Below are 15,368 nucleotides of genomic sequence, written 5' to 3' on the forward strand. Positions count from 1 at the left end.
TTCTCTTAAGAAAGTGAGAGGAAGAGAGAATGGATTATGAAATATAAAACTCTTGAGCTTTACCATATAAAGCTCAAGAGCCAAATGGATTTCCAAAGTGGTTGGATCGACTTACATTCCTACCATCAATAAACAAACTTTCTTATGGCTTTGTACTTTCATTAACCATTGGTATTATCAGATTTTTTAATTTTTGCCAAGCTAGTGGATTTAAAATAGTCTCTTACCTGCAAAGAAACAAGCATATTTTTATGAACTTTTTTTATGTTTCACCTCTTTTTAAAAAATAAAAAATTTTCCTTTATTGTTTGTAAACCTTTGAATCTTGTTCATTAAAAAATCTTTCCATACCTTCATATTTTCTTTTAAAATTTTAAAGTTTTCTTTTTAATAGTTAAGTCTTTAACTTTATTGGAACTAACTTCTTTGTATGGTGTAAGGAAGGGATTAAACTTCATGGTTTTGAAAACCTGCATAACCAATTATCCCATCATCAGTTATTGAACTATCTGTAATTTTCCCACTGATCTGTGAGGCAACCTTCATTACAAATAAAATCTTCATGTATTCACAGGTTCATATCTGGTTCTATTTATTTCTTTTTCTGTCCCTGAACTAAACCTCACTGTCTTAATTACTATAGCTTTATAGTTAAGTTTCGTCATCCAGAAGGACAAATTCTCCAACCATGTTCTTTATTTAAGCTTAGATTTCTTGGCCCTTTGCTCTTTCATGTCAATGTTAGAATGGTCCTGTAAGCTCCATGAAGACGTTGCTGGGGCTTTACTGGAAGAGCATTGACTCTATAAACCAATTTGTAAAGAATTGATCTCTTTATAGTACTGAGTCTTTCTATCCATGAACCATATTTCATTTTCGAACTCATATTTTGATCTCCATCAAGCAGCCCGATAGCTGGCCCAGAGGAGAAACACAGTATATTTTGTTCAATGGGCTGATTAATTAATGACTGGAGGTAAATTCACTTAAAATCTCTGAAAGCCCTTCACCACTGCACTGCTACCAGGCTACCAAGCAGTCTTGCTTGCAGTGAAACATCTGCAGGATTTTCTAACAAGGGTATAGTAGCTCAGAGCAGCAGGAAAGGCAAAGGTCAGGGTTTCTTGGTGATGCCCACAGAAGTTTCTTGCAACACAGAATTTATGTTGCCCACTTCTAGCCAGGCTTTGTGTAGAGTGATCTGTCTCAGCAAGTATAACCAGTTTGGTCACTGTGTGTTTAATATGAATGGAGGAGTTGATGACTTGGGGGACCATCAGACTGATTTTTACTTCTTAAATTTTTGTTTATTTCTCTAGTCAAAACAAATTTAAACAAAGCAAAGATTTTTCATTGTGCTTAATAATCAGAAAAACTGCCAGAATCCCTTTTATTTCTACTGATATAAGAAGGTGTCCAAGTAAAGGGTTCATCTTAACTCCATGACAAATTGAGCTTTTAAAAACTTTAACATAATGCAGCCTTAAAAAAAGATTAGTAAACTTACTGCTTTACATTTTACATCAACGAATATAGTTTGAATTTATCATCAGTTTTCTTACTAGACACTGATTTATGACATATAATAATATGAACAATGTAATAAAAACATTCCGAACAACAAAAAAAGACATTTGGCATATCAGAAAAAGAAGCTAAAAATAAGCTATTGCTGTTATTTGAATGTATCCCCCAAAATCCATGTGTTGAAAACTTAATCCCCAATGCAGCAGTGTTGGGAGGTAGGGCCTTCTGGGAGGTGTTTAGGTCATGAGGGCTCTGCCCTAATGAATTGTTTAATACCATTATAAAAAGGGCTTGCAGGAGCGGGTTTCCTCTCCTCTGCTCTTCTGCCAGATGAGGACACAGCTTCCCCCACCCCTCCCCCTCTGGAAGATGCAGCATTCAAGGCACCATCTTGGAGGCAGAAACCAGACCTTCACCAGATGCCAGCACCTTAATCTTGAACTTCCTAGCCACAAGTACTATGAGAAATTAATTTATTTTCTTTATAAATTACCCAGTCTCAAGTATTCTGCTATAGTAGCACAAAACGAACTAAGACAGCTATCAAATTTATGATCACTAAAAGAAAACTCTTTCCCTGATAAAACTTTCAAGGGCTCAGGAAAAAATTACCAATGGTATAAAGGAAGTAGAAGAATGTATTCATTTTGAAGCATTTTTTAACCTTGAATCTTGGAGCTAAGCACTATACTAATTAGAAACTTCCTGAAATTCCTTTTTTTTTTTTTTTTTGAGACAGCACTCTGTTGCCCGGGCTACTGTGCAGTGGCATCATCCTAGCTCACTGCAACCTCAAACTACTGGGCTTAAGGGATCCTCCTGTCTCAGCCTCCCGAGTAGCTGGGGTTACAAGTACAAGCCACCACTCCTGGCTCATTTTTTAATTTTTTTATTATTTTTTTTGTAGAGAAAAGGTCTTGCTGTGCTGCCCAGGCTGGCCTTGAACTCCTGGCCTCCAGCAATCCTCCCACTTCAGCCTCCCAAAGTGCCTGGATTACAGGTGTTAGCCAAGGCACTCAGCCCTGTCTGACATTCTTAAATGAGAAATGCTTATTTCTCACCTTAATTCTTTTTCTATTTGAGAAGAGGAGCTTAAATGATGTTTTTCCACCAGGTTATAGGTAGCAATTTTCATGGAGAGGTTTTGGTCTGTTGGTGTCTCCTATTCGTACAGATAGCCCTGTGGGGAGGTAATGGATAGCAGACTGAGGGCCCTGGATATGCCACCCTCTTCTAATTCTTGAACTCTCCATATCCCAGACAAATTCTAGGACTTCAAATTCTCTCACCATGGCTGGCCTTACTAACTTCTCTTGCTTGATTTCATGTTTAATTTGGAAGATTTTGCTCAGAAACAGGAAATCATTAGAAAAATGCTGATTTAGAGGGAAAAGAGAGATAAGAAAAGGATGTTTACCCAATTAAGGAGGAAGCCAGACTAAGTGATAAGATAACAAAGGGAAGTGGTATGTCTGGTTAATCTGGCCAGCTGACTCTGCCATATATACTTCCTGCTCCTTTCTAAAAAACCATAATTAACCTGAACATTTACTTTTACAGATTGAAAAGTGAATCAGAGATATCATCATAATTGGGGAACCAGACTCTTAGCAGTTGTGATCACCTCATGAAAGCTCATCACCAACAGGCATCCACCAGCCTTAGAACACATTTTTATAAGGCCATAGTCACATATTAATAAATTCTAAGTAACTTCCCCCTAACTATTAATAAAATCGTTTCTCATCATATAGTTATCCCTATGTTAAGATAACTCAGAGTATAGCATGGAAATCTAAGATGACAAAATAAATGCATTAAAAAGCATTAATTCTCAATACAGAGGTAACAGCCAAAGAGCACCTGTAATGAAAAGGACTTCCTAGAAGGAAGGGCTCTTCCTGTAATTTCAATTATCCAAATGTTAGGGAGGTCACAGAGGATTTTCCTGAATGCACTGATATACACACCACATTTTCAAGAGCACAGCCTCAGTCTGGTAGGGTAGAGACATGTACCAAATCCTGTATTCTCTGTGAGTAGAGGCTAAGTCCCCTACCCTCACCTCATATCAATACATTCATACTCTCCTTTCACCTGGCTCATACCAACAGTCCAATTGAATTAGACAGCAAAATTTGTTTATTATTTTATATAACTTTGTAACTATAGTATAGAAATATCTCTAGAATTGAGTCTTTCCTCTTCAGCTCAATTATCACTGCTTTTGTCTTCACTTGCTGGACCCAAAAACAAATAGCCTTCAATCTGGTCTTTCGAAATCAATAATGCCAGCTGGTGACCTTAACACAATGTCGGTCTGATTATATTTTGCTCCTGTTCAGAAGTTCTTTGTTGGCTTCCCATCGTGGAATGACCAAGTCTGGACACCTTCTACCCTGCCAGTCTCTTCTTTGCTTGGCTCTGTCCACACTCAACCTCATCTCTGGGCTTTTCTCTTACCTGTTGTTTTCTCTAGCCACACTAAACTTCTCACCTTGCCTTATCAACCTGATTATGTTTTTTTGACTTTGCATCTGCTCTTCACTGTAAATGGAATATCTTTCCTTGCAAATTCCTTTTCATCTTTTAAAACCTAGTTCAAATGTCATCTCCAATGCAAAGACTTCCTGACCTCTCTGGCAGCCTAAAGCAAGCTCCCTTCTTAACTCCTATATCATATTTTATAAATTTTTATGGAAACAGTTATTAAGTCAAAGAGAATATATGAGTTTATATGTCTATCTTCCTTTTAGATAAGTGCTGTCCGGTAGAACTTTCTGGATGATGAAAGTGTTCTTCTGTGTTGTCCAATAAAATAGCTATCGAGCACTTGAATTGTGGTTGATGTGGCTGACTTTTATTTAAATTAATGTAAATTTAAATGGCCACATGTGGCTAGCAGTTGCTAAATTGAACAACACAGTTCTTTTCCGTGCCCAGTACAGTTCCTGGATAATAGTAGATGCTGAATACCTTTGTTGAATGAATGGATGAAAACAATATCACTCTTTTATATTTTGAGGTCATCTGGTTATTGTATATGACCTCTAGCCCTGGGAAGAATACAAAGTTTCTCAAATGTATCTACCTAGGAGGCACCTGAAAGTCACAGCACTCATTTCAGAACACAGTAAATACATATATTTAATTTAATTATATAAATCAAGAGCAGAAATGTTATTATATTATATCCCCACAATAATATTAATAAAGTATTTTTTAACTTTTTAAAATAAATTTTATTGTGTATATTCAAGGTATACAACATGATGTTGTGAGATACATATAGAAAATAAAAAGTTACTATAGTGAAGCAAATTAGCATATCTATCATCTCACATAGTTACCCATACATGAAATATTTTAAATACATAAAATATTTACTTTTTAGCAAAGTAAATCCTCTTACCACTTACGAGAAAGTTCAAACTGAGAGTTTTTAACAAAAAAGCTTGACATCAGGTATATCTTTGACAATTAAATGTTTATTTCCAGAACGGCATCCAGGAACTTGCTGTGCTTTGTCTTGAGAAAACATGGATGGAGTGTTGAGTTTGCCTGAGACTGACAGCAGAGATGGGAAGTTGGGTTCTAAAAGATAGAAAGTGCTAGCAGCAGTAATAAATGACCCCAAAATTTGATAATACAACAAAGCTTAACAAAATAAAGGTTTATGTCTTGGTCGTGTGATAATGTAACGTATATTGGGGATCTCTAGGATTCTCTCCTCCAAAGGGTGGCTCAGAGGCGTAGGCTCCTTTCACCCTGCAACTTGCCACCATCTATCATCGTTTGCCTCCACTCTCACTGTGGCAGGAGAAGACCGTGTGTGGGAAAGAACCCTGGACACCCATCACTCTGCTCCCATTCCACTGGCCAGGCCTACTCACAGGGCCACCCTAACTGCAAGGGAGGCTGGGAGATGTAGAGGAACATGCAAACATCAGTGAGTTCCATTAGTCTCTGTCACAATGCTTAAGGCATTCGCTTTAGTAGTCAATTAAAATTACTCTTGCCAATTCTTTTTGAGAATTTTGGGTATACACAAAGAAGTTGGCCTGCATCAGCAGCTATACTGAATGAAAAACGGGTATCTTTACACAATGACACAATAGATAATACCCAGCCTGGTGAGAAACTCTTATTCAAGAAAGAAAACTGGAGAATAGCAAGAGAAACAACAGATTTACATCTCAGTTCTCATGTGCACTGTGAGAGTTGTAATTCTTTACCTGTTTTAAACAGATCTCTCTCAATACATGTGCATTTTTTGTGGGACTGCACTATAGTAGGAAAATATGGGGTACAATGGTAGCTTCTTTTGATATATCTGGGAAATCATGCCAAATCATTTTTATCTAATACCTGATCAGGTTACCACTTGGAAATACCCGAAATCTATGTTACACCAGAGTTTCACTCAGTACTCTTCTTCATTACTGAAGACAGAGGAGATGGTAATGCCTAGGCCCTAGACTGTGTCACAATTTCCAGCTTCCAGAGAAAACACTCATTGAAAGCAGTTTGGCATGCAGACATTACAGCATTTGCAGGTAGGATACAGCATTGTTTCATTCCTCATGGAATCATCCATCATGAAATTATTCTCTAAGAGAAAGTTTTCCAGGATGGGAAAGCAACTCAATTGAACTTTTTCTTCATGTGAATACCAGAATTCATGCTTTCTATTTTGTGGCTATGAATTCATCATGAATAAGGAAGACAGTAAGACCTTTGTCTTTAAGGTTCAGATTTAATGTATTCATATTTACTAAAATAAATGTGTCTGCCAAGTAAGGAAGACTATGAACCAGATAATATCTTGCTTCCAATAAGTCAAAAGGAATGCATGAATCTGAGAAAGGGCTGCTGCTTCAACCCTTTACACAGATTCCCCTTTGTCAAACCTCAGTCAGTTAACAGATGTGTGTGTAACAGTGGAATATTCAGGAAGTTTTCTATGAGCTCAAGTTATAAAAAGTAGTTGAGCTTTTATAGGCTTGAATTTTATAAAATTTACTCTGTTAATAACATCCCTCAAACACATCCATGAATCTATGAAGCATTCTCCCTATATCCATTTTCTTTTTCTTTTTTAAGTTCTTACAATAGTGATTTTATTAAATTAGTTGCTTTATAAAATATTGCAGATGTCATAATTGTTAACATAAGAATTTACCAAACTGTAGTTAACTGGTACAGTTCGCTGAGCATGTTTTATAAAGGAAAGGAAATGCCAAAACCCAGTTAAATTCGTCCCATTGCAGCTTAGGAGAACAAAGGAGATCTATTTCTCAGACACTTAGATCAGGCAAATAAAAACAGGTGAAAAGTTTCACTCCTCCATCCGAAGCACTCCATTGGTAGAAATAGTCTGATAAATAAAAACTAGACAGTCTATGCACTCGAGAGATTCCACGACTTGTAATGCAACAATGGAAAGGTTTACCTTCTTCAGTTTCAACATTGGAGGGTTGTGGTCATTTAATTTTTATCAAACTAGTGCTTTTCAGCCGCAGTATCTTCACTCAGAGATAAGCAGTCTTCTTCACAATGTATTTTTCATATCCTCACACTCAATTTTAAGACAAAGCAATTTTAACACTAGGTGCACACCTCATGCCCTTGCTGCAAACTGCTTTTCTTGACAAGTTATGAAGTAGTTCAAGGAGGTGTGGTTAAGGCTGTCTTACCGAAGGATGCTGGTAAATACTACACAATTTTTATCACGTCACAGCCTTTTGTTTCCAATTTAGTGACTGCTGCTATAGAATCAGATAGCACCAATGACAACATTATTAGGTTTGTTTTGTTTTGAACTATGATTTAGTAGCAATTGAGGTTCCCAGTTTTAACTGGTTGGCAGCAAGATTCAAGTTCCCTCATTTCGCACGTTAGCACCTGAATGTCAAGGGGTTACATAACCAGCACAAAAGATACAACACTTCCAATTGTAGCATTTGGCGGAACTGAAAGAAAAGAAATTATGCTACACGTTGAAGGGATTGTGGGCAACATAAGACACCAGAAGATAAAGTGTTACATGAGGTCTTCACAGTCTAGTACATACCCTCCGTCATAACCAACATAATCTGCTAGATCGTATTTCATGGTGGCCTTTAATCCCCCTCCAGGAACATCACCTTTCTTCTTCGTTTTGGCTTTGCTTTGGTTTGCTTGCTTCTGTTTTTCTCGGCAAAGCACAGTCAATGAATTGGTAATCCTTTTCAAGTCATCAGTTTCCAATGAAATACGCACATCTAGAACTAAGACTTCCAAAAACCTGGCACGATATAGTGACTTTTCATATTGTGTAATTTTGTCTTTTAGTAACTTTCCGAATTCTCTGAAGTCACCTCCTGAAGATGGGTTCATAGCATCTATTCCATAAACTGTGTTAACACCAAAAGTTTCCTTTGCTAATTCAAGGTCTGACTCTTCCTGTCATTTCTTTAGCCACAGTTTAGCTGCTAATTGTTCTTCTTGTGTTAGCACTCTAGGTTCTTCAGGTTCTTCTGATCTCTTTTTAATTTCTTCTTGCCTTTTCTTCTGTGGCCATTCTTTCCCTTTTATCTTCTCTGCTATTTTTTCTTTTCTGAAATTTTTACTTCTTGTTTTACTTCTGCTTCCTCTTGATTTTTTTCCATCATCATCGTCATCCCAGTTATCCTTGACATCCTGGTCCTCATCCTTGCCTTCCCAGCGGTTCCTGCCAGCTGTGCCCCCAGCCCCTACCTTCCACACAGGAAGAGTGGAGTCCCCACCGCTGCCGCCGCCGCCGCCGCCGCCGTCTCAAACCCGGTGTGAGCGTGTGTGAGGGGAAGCCCCATATCCATTTCCCAGCCGTGATTAATACTGAGCCAACCAGTCCAGAGATTTCCAAGTTATTTAGGTTTTGACACCATAGTGCAAAGCAGTCAGGCATTTTGCCCATCTATATACACATCCGCCAAGCTTCATTTCTAGATATAAACATCATCCAAATAAATCACTGTGACATCCGTATGATGGAATATTATGCATCCACAGAGAAATCATACTTGAAAAAAATCACATTTGCAAATTATATTTTGTGACACAGAAAAGCATTCAATTTATTTGAAAAGGCAGGGCAAACACTGTATATCATCCCAATTTTTTATCAAATATATTGTGTAACCCAAGTTTACAATTCCTTCTATCCCCTATAGATGGTAGGGTGAAACTCCACAAGATCAGTCAAAGAATAACCTCCAGAGAAAGAATAATTACTAGAAGTGTATAAGCCAAAAAATTCACAGGGCTCATAAAGCACCAGGAATTGTTCAAATCCTCACCAGTCAGAGTGGAGAGGTCTTATTTAATGCACGGGGCTTTTCATAAAGACTCCAGAAGATCCAGGCTTTATGATGGGGCTAAATTAGCCACATAGTATAGGTTACTTTACACTCTCCCTTGAAGACTAATCCACAAGTAATTTAATTGCATACTAGATTTTTGAAAGCTGACTACATTCTTCAAGAAAGTACAACAAAAATCCAACACTCAACAATAGGCAATGGAGCAATCAAAGCTCACTGCAGCTTCAAACTCTTGGGCTCAAGAGAACCTCGTGCCTCAGCCTCCCAGGTAGCTGGGATTACAGGTACATGCCACCATGCCCAGCTAAAAATTGAATTTGAAGAAATAATGGCCCCAATTTTTCAGATTTGATGAAAAATATACACCTCCAGATCCAAGAACCTAATGAACTCCAAGCAGGATAGATTTAAAGAAAATCACAGCGAGACACATTATAATCAAATTGCTGTAAATTCTTAATAAAAGATATTAATCTTAAAAGTATCCAGAAACAAACAGCACTTGTGTATAGAGAAACAAAGTTAAGAATAATAGCAGACTTGTCATCAGAAACTACACAAACAGAAACCTTTAAGTGTTGAAAGAAAAACACTGTAAGCCTAGAATTCTATACCAGGAGAAAATGTAGTTCAAATATGAAGGCAAAATGAAGATTTTTTTCAGTTAAACAAAGAGAAAATTCGTTGCCAGCAGAACTGCACTGTCAGAAGTGTTAAGAAAGCTCTTCGGATAAAAGGGAAAAGACCTCAGAAGAAATGATTAGAACGTGATGGAAACTTGAAGGAATAAAGAACACTGGAAATAGTAAACATGCTGGTAAGCATAAAAGGGATTTGTTCATATATTTTAATTTTTAAAGAAGACAATTCACTATGTAAAGGAAAAACTAATAACAGCATCTCGTAGGAATTATAATATATGTAGAAATAAAATATGTGACTGCAATTACACAATGAGAGGTGGGAAATGGAAGTACACTGTTGTAAAGTCTATATATCGTGTACAAAATGTATAATATTAGTTAAAACATAGTCTTACAAATTTTGAAATGCATTTTGTAAACCATAGAGCAACAAAGAAAATAAAACAAAGAGGTACAACTAATAAGCCAGTAATGAAAATACAATGAATACAAAAATGTACTCATTTTATCCACAAGAAGGCAGAAAAAGAAGAAATAACAACAAAAAAACATATGAGACAAGTAAAAATAAATAGCAGGATGGTGGATTTAATCCTAGCCATACTGATAATTCCATTAACTATAAATGATACAAATACTCAAATAAAAGGAGATCATCAAATTGTATAAATAAGCAACAACTGACAATATGTTGTGTATCAGAAGCTCATTTTAAATAAATGAAGAAAGAAGTATAAGAAATAAAAGCAGGGAAAGCAATAAAGCATGCAAACATCAATATAATAAGAAAATCAAATGACTAAATTAATATAACGTTGGACCTCATAGCAAGGAATTTTAACAGAGATTAAGAGGGATATTTCATAGTGATGGAGAGATAAGTTTATTCAAAAGACATAACTATCCTAAATGTGTATATACAATCGTGTGCTGATAAATGTGTAAGAACTGACTCACCCAGAATAAAAAGCTCTGATTTGAAGTATTTTCAGGTTTAAATACTTCTATCATAGCCAATTTTAAACTACAACATGGCATCTCTGAATACAAAGTTGAGAAAAGATTTGCGTAATTATTTCTCGTGAGCAGGAATTTACTGAAACCACTATATGCATTTCATAACAGTTTCAAAACTGTTATGAAGCAAAATCTGATGGAAATGAAGCAATACCTGTTAGAGAAATAGATCAATTCATAATCATAATTGGAGTTTTCACTGCCCTCTCAATAATTGAAAGAACAAGTAGAAAATCAGTGAGGATATAGAACACTTAAACAGCACTATCAACCGACTTGACCTATTGACATTTATAGAACATTCCATCCAAAAACAGAAGAAAATACATTCTTCTCAAATAAACAGAAACATTCACTAAGGTAGACCATAAGTAGTCATAAAACAAGTCTCAATAAATAAGGCACAGGGGGAGACTGAAGCAGGGGGATCACTCGAGCCCAGGAGTGTGAGGTTGCAATGAGCTATGATGATGCCACTGCCCTCTACCTGGGGTGATAGAGTGAGACTCTGTTTCAAAAAAAAAAAAAAAAATTCTTATATAGTCTTACTCGTTTGCTCTTTCAGATGAACATCACAAAAGAAAATCATTAACACCCCTGAAAATTCACCAGGAGCAACAAAATAAGAAAAGGGGTATAATGACAAGTCATAAACTTCAAACTGTGGCTATTGAGGAAGGAAAGAAAAGATTCTGACAGAGCGTGGCAAGGCTTCTAATCCCACTGTAACCTCCCACCCACAGAGACTACTGAGGAAAGCAGGGGATTGGACAATTCCTGAGAGTTCTCCTCAATCTGGGGAAAAGCAGACTCAAGAGGTAAGTAAGCACCCTAAGGAAAAGTCAAGGAAAAACTTGTCAGAGTACAGGCTAGTATATCTCGAAATCTCAGTGGAAGATCTAATGGTTTACAAGGCACTATCAGAAATCTAGAGGTATTCTACCATAGGAACAAGATATGGCCAACGAGATGGATTGATTTGTAGTGTCAGACATTTAACATCATTTCAGAAGAGAGAGTAAAACCCAGGTTACCCAACAAAGGCCGCATGCAACCCCAGAAGCGGTCTGCTTCTGTGCTTTCACTCTCAGAAAACTGAATAGAAAGCACGATTTTAGCTCTCACCCTGTGCCTGTAGGTTGGAGGTGACACAAGCAAATATCAGGGATGGAAGTCATGGAGAGTTCATCCTCACTGTGCCAGAGCAAGCTGGAGCTCTGGAAAGACCTGCTCGCATTCAGCACAAGCAAGCTAGAATCAACCTGTATACTACAGAAAAACAAAAAAAGAAACTAACACAGCATACCAAAGAAGAACCAGGAACCCAGTCTAGCAGAAAAAAAATATATAAACAAGCAAAAAAAAAAAAAAAACCCTTTCCATGAGTGCTTATTTTATGGAAAACTGTGATAAGAATATGACTAAAATAAAACACAGGGAAGCTCAAAGATAAGAGAATAAAGTGACAGAACTTCCAAAACATTAAGTAAGAATGATGAAAGCAGTCATCCTTATTTTGTACCAATTTTGATGGGAATGCATTTAATGTCTCACTATGTACTATAACATCGGATATTATTTAGAATTCATTATTTTTTTCTTGAAGATTCCAGAAGTATGTTTTCCTTTATCATGTTAGGGAGAAAGCACTGCATTTTTAACTTATAAATTTTTTAAATAAATTATGGTTGAAGATTGACTTAACCTGTTTTAGCTGGCATACACAAGCTATTTTGCAAGCTCCTTATTTTTCTTGCATCACACTACAAAGAAGCTCAGTGCAGTCCTCAGAACTTGTCCACATGAATGATGAGTGAGACATTTCATCATATTTCCTTTTAACAGCCAGACTTTCTGTCATATAGCAAATTCGATGACTCATTCGACAAAGGCAAGTTTTTCCACTGCTTGTATTTACAGGATTGCTAACATTAGGGCTACAGGTTGTATAAACATTCCATCACCCAAATATCTTGAAACTACAAAAAAAAAAGGCCAATGAAATTGGAGTTTATTCTTTCTATGCATATGGTATTTGGAGTCAGGCAACTCTGTTATGAATCCTTGTTCTACAGTTTACTAGCTACAAGTTTGAGCCAGTTAATTGTCTTTTCTAAGCTCCAGTTTTCTTATCTAACAATTGGGTCAATGATATTTAATTTACAGGGTGTTGTAAGGATTAAATAACATAATGTATTTCAAGCAGGTACTTCAAAATAGTAATTTAAATTACTATTATTGCTATTATTTTTTTAAATTATAATGTGCCTAGTACATAACAGACACTCAATAAATATTTACAGAATGAGTGAATGATCTTTGTAAAGAGCTCAAAGGTGAAATAGAAAGTCTCTGTCCACAAGGGATTTCTAAGCTGGAAGATTAATTGTTAATAAAATAAATATAAATGAATTTAGAGTTCTAGGTCTGATCTTATGGGAGCTTAATTATGTGACTCTATTACCCTATTATCAAATATTCTCCCCAACTAGGCCTCAGCCGGGTCTCTGGGCACAGTCACAGAATAATTCTGGACCATGTGCACTTTCTGGATGCAAATAAAAGAAATTAACTCAAGCTAACTTAAGTTAAAATGGGAAATGGCATAAAAATCCAGGAACTGGTGTTTTCATGGGACCCATGGATAGAGATATGGCTACATCTCAAGCAGGATTGAAACCAAAGAGTGGAGGCCACCAGGATCTCCCTCTCTCTCTCTCTCTCTCTCTTTCTCTCTCTCTCTCTCTCTCTGACATTCAATTCCATTTCTCTCAAAGCCTCTTTCTTTCTCACGGCTGTGCTTCTCTCTCTAGACTGCAGGACAGAAGGTGGCCACCCATGAGCCTTGAATCTGTATGTTTTGCATCTATCCTAGTTTATATTCCTGGCAGAATCTTGCTGGCCCAGTGCTACTATGACAGATCATCACAGACCAAGTAATTTGGAAAGACCAGAAATTTATTGGCTCACAGGTCTGGGAGCTGGGAAATCCAAGATTAAGATGTCAGCAACTGATTCTTTTGTAGTTCATAAGCATGATGATTGGGTGTTCACACGGATGTGTGAGATGTGCCTCTCTCAAACCTTGTTACGACGTCGGCACGTTACCCATCTGACATGAAAAATAAATAAATAACTAAGATGTCGGCAACTGGTGAGGACCTTCTTGCTGCATCATCCCGTGACAGAAGGCATCACATGGCAGAAGGGCAAAGCCCTCATGACCTAAACACCTCTTAGAGATCCCACCTCGTAATACCGTGACAATAGCAACTAAATTTCTACATGAGTTTTGGAGGGAACAAACATTCGAACCACAGCACCCAGCTTAGATCAAGTGTCTTTCTGGTCTGTTCAATGGCCACTGGGAGAAAGGGATCAGACTGGACCACATAGCTGCCTAAAGGGCAGGGCCAAAGTTGGCCCTCCATGAAGGGAGAAACGGCAGAATGTCCAGCAGGTGCCTACCACATCACAGCCAGACTGACCCTAACCCCAGTCACAGCCCTAACTCTGACCACGTACTAAACCTCAGATAAAACTTTGCTCCTGGCCCAGGAATCCACTTACACTGATCTTGTGAAGCATACATGGCTAATAAATTGAAGAGGCCTCCGCATTTTCATTGTTTCACTTACTTTTGGGAAAAAAAATGTATTTTTTACATAGTAAATTTTGTTCAAAATTATTTTTATTTGCTGTATAATACCTGGTGAAAACTAAAAAGATCAAAGAAAAAAATCTAGTTATTAATATTTTCAAGCATTCTTAAAAACCTGGATATTTCCAGACATCTCTAAGTAAAATGCTGCATGAACAACATTCCCGAATTTGGAGGTAAATATTTCTGCTTTGATCCCTGGGGGAGAGATCATGCTGACCATGTCAGCCTCTGGCACAATGTCTGATGTATTCTCATCATTCACTCCAGGCACAGGAAAAATCAGAGGCCAGAGTCACAATCAAGACCTTACTTGGCCCCAGCCTCCCTTGGTCAAGGAATTTTTGGTACTCTCCATATTCTCTCTTCAACGTGGGTCTTTCTGAAGATCAGATTTATTTTCTTTGACTTCCATCAAGTTCAGGGTAAATTATATGCCTTCCTGGGGCTTCTGCCATCTCTAAATCCTTTTTTTCTTTTTTTTTTTTGGAAGTATCACGGGATGTGGGATGTCCAGTGCCAGCCAAAAGGGAATAAGCCAACTGTAGTCAACTTTTCCCACCGATTGTAACTAACATTGTGGACAAAATGCAAAAAAAAAAACCTAAGGAAGCTGAAAGTAAATAATAGCAAGGAGATTGAGGACCAAAGTCAAAACTTTAATAATAACCCATAGCCTGGGTGAGTTTTGTGGGGTATTTTTATCTTCTTTAAATCCAGCAAGATTTAACCTAAGGGCCAGTCAAACCTTGGAATTGTGTAAGTCGGCACTGTCAGAAAAACTCCAGGAGAAATCACCTCTTGCTTCCCAGAAGACCAGGAAAAGTAACCTCTGCATGACAGAAAGTATAAGAGAAATCCCTGATTTTTTTTTTTGTAAAACAAAATGCACAGCTGGGAAATGATTTATTTTTTTCTATTTCATATAACATTGTTCAAGACCACAAGACTTTAAAGGTCTCTTTCCCGCAACTTTTCCGATTTATGAGTACCACTTAAAAATACTTACCGATGCTATAAATATTACTGTTTTTGTATGTATTAACGATTTTAATGAATGCCATATCCACTATACCTTTTGCTCCTCTGATCAGAAATGTAAACAGAAACTTTAAATCAGATGTTTTGACATTCAAAAATGTTTTTTGAAAGTATACCCAAGCAAATGGAATCTAC

At 37.1% G+C, this 15,368-nt stretch overlaps 1 pseudogene; it reads right to left on the reverse strand.

The window, feature by feature from the left end:
* Positions 1 to 7,569: 7,569 nt before the first annotated feature.
* Positions 7,570 to 15,256, reverse strand: LOC105806744 (annotated as a pseudogene).
* Between the last annotated feature and the right edge of the window lie 112 nt (positions 15,257 to 15,368).

The sequence above is a fragment of the Propithecus coquereli genome, unplaced genomic scaffold, assembly GCF_000956105.1.
Source record: "Propithecus coquereli isolate 6110/MARCELLA unplaced genomic scaffold, Pcoq_1.0 Scaffold10, whole genome shotgun sequence".
NCBI classification, from domain to species: Eukaryota; Metazoa; Chordata; class Mammalia; order Primates; family Indriidae; genus Propithecus; species Propithecus coquereli.